The sequence below is a fragment of the Lagenorhynchus albirostris genome, chromosome 20 (assembly GCF_949774975.1).
Source record: "Lagenorhynchus albirostris chromosome 20, mLagAlb1.1, whole genome shotgun sequence".
Lineage (NCBI taxonomy): Eukaryota > Metazoa > Chordata > Mammalia > Artiodactyla > Delphinidae > Lagenorhynchus > Lagenorhynchus albirostris.
The window spans coordinates 32,794,935-32,801,439 of NC_083114.1; the positions used below are offsets into that span (position 1 = coordinate 32,794,935).

The 6,505-nt window shown below is 45.3% G+C and overlaps 1 non-coding gene across 1 annotated transcript; it reads right to left on the reverse strand.

Moving 5' to 3' along the window:
- Window positions 1-1,230: 1,230 nt before the first annotated feature.
- TRNAV-UAC (transfer RNA valine (anticodon UAC)) lies at window positions 1,231-1,303 on the reverse strand. Its single transcript has one exon. It is a non-coding gene; the product is annotated as a tRNA-Val (tRNA).
- Between the last annotated feature and the right edge of the window lie 5,202 nt (window positions 1,304-6,505).

Sequence of the window (6,505 nt, forward strand, 5' to 3'; positions counted from 1 at the left end):
TCCAAGCCCTAATTGTTATTACTACCGTTCTTAGGTCATACAGAGTCCTATAGGTTCTTTTTTTCCCCAGCTTTATTGAGGTTTGACTGACAAATAAAAAAGAGACATATAGGTTTTCTTTTTTTATTGAAGTATAGTTAATTTACAATGTTGTGTAAATTTCTGGAGACATATACGTTCTTGATCTTTCTTTTCTCAACCTATCACTGCCTCACTTCCTTCACTCTTTAGTCTGACCTCCCTGGTTTATCACCTCAACTACTCTTTCAGGAGCACTTTCACCTCCCTCACATCACTTCCTTCTTCTATCAACCTGGATATCAAACACCTTCTCGAAAACAAATCCTATGCCGGCTTCTCTGCCCCTATACCAAGAATGATGAGGAATGCTACAAGGATAAATGTTGCCTCAAATTCCTGGATCTGTACGCCCAGAGCATTGCTCAAGAACCTCATTCCTTGCCCTTGATCGATTCTCTTCCTCTTCCATTCTACTCTCACACCTTTCCGAGGCTTCCCCCACTCCCCTCAAGCCCCCTTAAATCCAAAGCTACTCACTCTGCAGCTTACTCTTTTTTTTTTCCGACCTTTGTTTTTGGCTGTGTCGGGTCTTCGTTGTTGCCCGCGGGCTTTCTCTCCTTGCGGTGAGCGGGGGCTACTCTTCATTGCGGTGCACGGGCTTCACATTGCGGTGGCTTCTCTTGTGGAGCACGGGCTCTAGGCGTGAGAGCTTCAGTAGTTGTGGCACGCGGGCTCAGCAGTTGTGGCTCGTGGGCTCCAGAACGCAGGCTCAGTAGTTGTGGCGCACGGGCTTAGTTGCTCCACGGCATGTGGGATCTTCCCTGACCAGGAATTGAACCAGTGTCCCCTGCATCGGCAGGCAGATTCTATTTTTTTTTTTGCGGTACGCGGGCCTCTCACTGTTGTGGCCCCTCCGGTTGCGGAGCACAGGCTCCGGACGCGCAGGCTCAGCAGCCATGGCTCACGGGCCCAGCCACTCCGCGGCATGTGGGATCTTCCCGGACCGGGGCACGAACCCGTGTCCCCTGCATCAGCAGGCGGACTCTCAACCACTGCGCCACCAGGGAAGCCCTGGCAGGCAGATTCTTAACCACTGCGCCACCAGGGAAGTCCTGCAGCTTACTCTTTAACTAGTTTTTAAACTAGCTTTTAACTAGTTTTTTTTGTTGTTGTTGTTTTTGGCTGTGCCTGCGGCTTACAAGATCTTAGTTCCCCAACCAGGGATTGAACTTGGACCCCCGGCAGTGTAAGTGCCAAGTCCTAACCACTGGACCACCAGGGAATTCCCTCTCAACTAGTTTTTAGATCACTTTCATTTTATGCATTTGTACAGATCTTTATTGGTCAGTTTTATTTTTCCCAAACCTTTTGCTTAATCCAGCTTTCCAATATAATATATTTCTTTAAATTTGCATCTGTGGATTGAAAGTGACTGAATCATAGAGAAGAGCTGAGAAAAGAGATGGAAGAAAAAGACCACATTACTTCCCCTTTTGATTCACCAGTCCTCCGTTATTTGAGCTAATAAACCTTTTCCACTTAAGATAGTTTAGATTGGATTTCTGTCACGACTGAAAGTATCTTAGCTAATATAGCTATCTCTGTGTATGCCATGTTTATCTTTTTCTTCTGTGTTTCATAACATTCATAGATCCAGTGTTCTTCCTCATTATTCATACATATATTTATAAATTGAAGTATAATTGATTACAATGTTGTGTTTCTTCTTACTCATATTTGAGTGAGGATAAGTCTAGGTCAGCAAACTACAGCCCGTGAGCCGTATCTGGCCAGCCACCTGTTTTGTTTTTACAGCCCACAAGCTAAAAGTTGTTTTTACTTTTTCTTTTTTTGGCTGCGTTGCGTCTTCGTTGCTGCGCGCGGGCTTTCTCTACTTGCGGCAAGTGGGGGCTACTCTTCGTTGCGGCGCGTGGGCTTCTCATTGCGGTGGCTTCTCTTGTCACGGAGCACGGGCTCTAGGTGTGCGGGCTTCAGTAGTTGAAGCACGCGGGCTCAGTAGTTGTGGCACACGGGCTTAGTTGCTCCGCAGCATGTGGGATCTTCCTGGACCAGGGCTCGAACCTGTGTCCCCTGCATTAGCAGGCGGATTCTTAACCACTGCACCAACAGGGAAGTCCCTGGTTTTTACATTTTTAAAAAATGATTACAGTTTAAAATAGTTACATAAGTACCTGCATAATAGCCTTGATTGTGTCTCTTGGCCCACAAAGCCTAAAATGTTTACTTATCTGGCCCTGTAAGAAAAACCTTGCCAACCTCTGATTTGGAAAGACTTCATAATCGACTAAAAATATTATGCATTTATTTTCCTTGGGTCTCTCTATTTACCCAGCTGCTCTTAGAGTCCTTCATTATGTGGGTTTAAATAATAAGTTCAGAGTGTCAGCTTCCTGCACAGGGTTGAGAGAAAGTTAGAGTCATGGTCATCTTATCTAGAAGTTTGTCTTGGTAGATCTTTACCTATTGTTTGTTCAAATTGCTGTTCCTGGTAATAGTTTTTTGGTATCTGACTTTTTGGCCTGGCTTCTGCTTTAGGTACAGGTGTATGGCTGTCTCCCTGGCTGTGTTGTAAGTTGAGTTGCCTCATGGGGTCAGTTGCCCCTAAAAATAAGAAAACTTCTCCCAGCATTGAGATGAGCTACCTGCTTTAACGAGATGTACAGTCAGGGAAAGACCTCTCCACAGGTTCTTCTGTTTTCATGGCCTCCTTTTGTTCTCTAAACTATGTGCAGCTGCCTTCGGGTGCTATTGATCTGTAGTGTCCAAAGCAATTCCAAGTATTCAATAGAAATGGCCCCATCCTTCCAAAAAACAGCCTTTTCTAGGAGATCTTATTTCTCTGATTAGTGGGGATCTGCTAGGATTCTCTCTACTCAGTTTTCGTGATACTGCACTTGTCTCTTGGAAATGATACATATGGGTTTTAGTCTTACCTTGAGTCCCAGGTGACCATTATCCAGCAGAAATGATTGTGGTGTGTATCTATGTCTCCCCTCCATTGTTTCAACAATTGTGTATATTTTCATCATTGACATTAATTTTCCTTTCATTATTTAAATCAACTGCATGGAGATGGAGGAGTTGGTGTCTATTTCTTTCACTCACATTCAATCATTGGAGGATAACAAAAACTCACTAAAGACAGAAAGCTTTGGCAGATTACCAGCTGGGACCCCAAAAAGGCACAGTTCATGTCCCAGCAGTAAAGTCATGAATGACATGGAAACAATATGAACTGATTCTTAGGAGAATGAATGAGAAATCCGGAGAAAAGGCATTATTGATTGGCTCCACTAATGCCAGGTGAGAGGTCCAGAGCTAAGAAGGATTAGCACCTCGTCCTAAATAGCCCATGATGCTTTCTTTTCCCCACAGGTAGCAATGATGGATCAAGGACACGTCCTGGATGACAAGACAGATGAAAAACAGAAGTAAAAGAATCTACTGGCATTTGTTCCAGCCAGGGCACTTGTACAGAGAACTTGACAGTACTCGAGTTATCACCTTCTGTCCACGGTGCTGCTGTACAGTAACTTGTACTGCACAGCAGGCTAGGGGGATGCTCCTGATGAAATATGTTCCAATGACCTCTGGGAGTTCCATTTAAGAGAACCATACACCTTAAGGATAACTGGGATATTCCACGTCAGAATAAGCTTATATCACACTGACCTTGAAGCAGGACAAACTTTAACTAAAGACTCTGCTGAGAGACGTAGGATACGTGAGAAGAGCCACGATTAGGAATGAGCTTGCCTGGAAGTCAACTTCCAGAATAGCAGACTGAGGAGCTCAGTGAACTCACTTTCCCACAAAAACAATAAAAATGCGGGCAAAACAATGAAAATCAACCATTTTAGAACTTTGGAAACCAATCAAAGCCACAGAAAAACTGAAAATCATCTATCCAAGCGAAACAACTGAACTTTGGTTACAAAATGGGATCTGTGATATTTTAACTTATGAATGGAATACTATTCGCATTCACCCTCCCTCCCCAGCTCAGTTTCACGGTAGCCACAAAAAGCCAGCAGTCTCACAGCCAATGGAGAGGACTGACCTCTTGCGGAGCTCAGTTAAAAGCAACATCCCCAGAGCACAGTCAATATTTTGTCTGAGCTTGCAGCTCCCTGGAAAATCTCTATTCTTAGGTAGTTTTGACTATTTGATTTGACTCAGAGTTCAGCTCAGCAGAAAAAAAATACTCTGCTCCCAGGGCATTATCAAAACAATAGCCATCTGCTGGCAACGTAGGAGTTGCCTAAGGCTATGCTTTCAGTTGGGGTTAGCCAGAGACAGGCTGGGAATCTGAGTACACCTTGGAGAACTAGATAACCAGAGGGAGCTCTGAAAATCTCTAGCATATTCCAGCAGTTCTAAGAGGCTGTTTGAATGCACAACGCTTTGCACATGCACAGGAGAGACAAGGGAAGGGAGAAGGTCCTAGTTACTCATTTCTGGCTGACTTTAAGGCTCTTTGCAAACAGAAAGTGAAAGCTAAGGCTGTCTGGCAAACTGCCTAAAGTTTGAAGGCACACCTTCTCACACAGATTCCCTTGGCAAAGGTGGAAGCCATAAAGATATCCACAGTGGGACTTCCCTGGTGGCACAGTGGTTAAGAACCCGCCTGCCAATGCAGGGGAGTCGGGTTCGATTCCTGGTCCAGGAAGATCCCACATGCCGCAGAGCAACTGAGCCCATGTGCCACAACTACTGAGCCCACGTGCCACAACTATTGAAGCCCGGGCACCCTAGAGACTTAGAGCCTGTGCTCTGTAGCAAGAGAAGCCACCGCAATGAGAAGCCCGTGCACCACAACTAGAGAAAGCCCACGCGCAGCAACGAACATCAATGCAGCCAAAAATAAATAAATAAATAAATTCATTTTTTAAAAAAAGAAAAAGATATCCACAGTAAAGGATATGCCCTGATCCTAATGAACTTTAATTTTTCTTCATAAGTTTAAGGAATGGGTAACAGGATCTAGAACTCCATTCCCAAGAAGTGTGAGAAGAGGGAACTTATTCCTCTGGACAAATTAGAGAGCGAAATGGGGAAAGTGATATAATAGTGTGATCCTGTGAGGGTTACCAAGTGACCCTGGCACTGAGGCTGGGCCACAACTCCTGAACCTGAGAATCAAATATACAGGAGGAAAGTGAAGATCTCATTGGCCTTTGCCATCCTCTAATCTACCATGAAAATCTACCCTATAGTCAGCTGGGGGTATCAAGAAAAGCAGGGAGACAAGGGGCTAAGGAAGGGTAGGAATGAACTAAGGATCCTTGGGGATAGGGCCTGGACCATGCACTCCCTTCTCTCCTTAGAATTTTCTTATTTGTCATATATCATCTCTGGAATGGAGACAATAGCCGTGACTGCATGCTCCTGCTTATGTTAGGGCTCACAGAATCATTGGAGCTATCAGAATAAGAATTAGGAGGGGGCTTCCCTGGTGGCGCAGTGGTTGAGAGTCTGCCTGCCGATGCAGGGGACGCGGGTTCGTGTTGCGGTCCGGGAAGATCCCACATGCCGCGGAGTGGCCCGCGTACCGCAAAAAAAAAAAAAAAAAAGAATTAGGAGGACAATAGGAAGGTGGGTAATATGTCAATATAGCCTCAGCACAGTCTTGAGCTAGCCTCCTCCCTGGAGTGAAGGTTGATATTCCCTTTTGTATGGTCCAGGATCCCCATTCACCCTCTTCCCCATTCCATCAAAGCCTTTCCTCTTCTGCCTTTTCTAGTTCTGGATTCTTTTCTCTCCTCCTTTATCTGTTCTCTGCAGAATTCTCCCCTACTCACAGCCATCAGTTTGTTCCCACATGTCCCCAGCCATAGTTCCTTAGGGGGACCAGGTGCCAAGATATCTAAGTCCCTGTACAGAGAATACCAATGATGACTACTGAGTTCACCTGAAAGCAGAGCCTAAGGCAAAGAACTGAGTGAAGGTAGTTTATTTGGAAGATGATCACAGGAGGGACTGAGGAGAATGAAATAGAGAAGGAAAAGATCATATAAGGGTCATTATCTAGATTGTTGCTGTGGGCAACAGGGGCTCCAGTTAGCCAGAGCCTCCTGAGAAACTAGAGAATGCCTCCCAGAACGGTCCATCTGAATGACGGGAGGCTGGATCATCATCAACTCCCATTCCCCTTTGGAGGAATTTGCCCCAGCCTATACTTGTCTATGGGTCTAGCTGATTCCTGTGGCATTGGAGAATGTCCTGGGGCAGAATATGCAAGGTGCACCGTGGATAGTCATGGGCTATCTGGTTAGTTAGTGCTAGGTGCATCTGAGCTCACACGGAACTATCCGCCACAACTGTTTCTGAAAGCAGAGATGGGTCAAGGGGACCTCACGTGAGAGCCCAGCACGTCTGCCGTAGGCCCTCCTCTGATTTTTAAAACTTTCTCATCAGAAACCACTATTGATGACATAACTTGTAATGGGTGTTTATTTGTGCC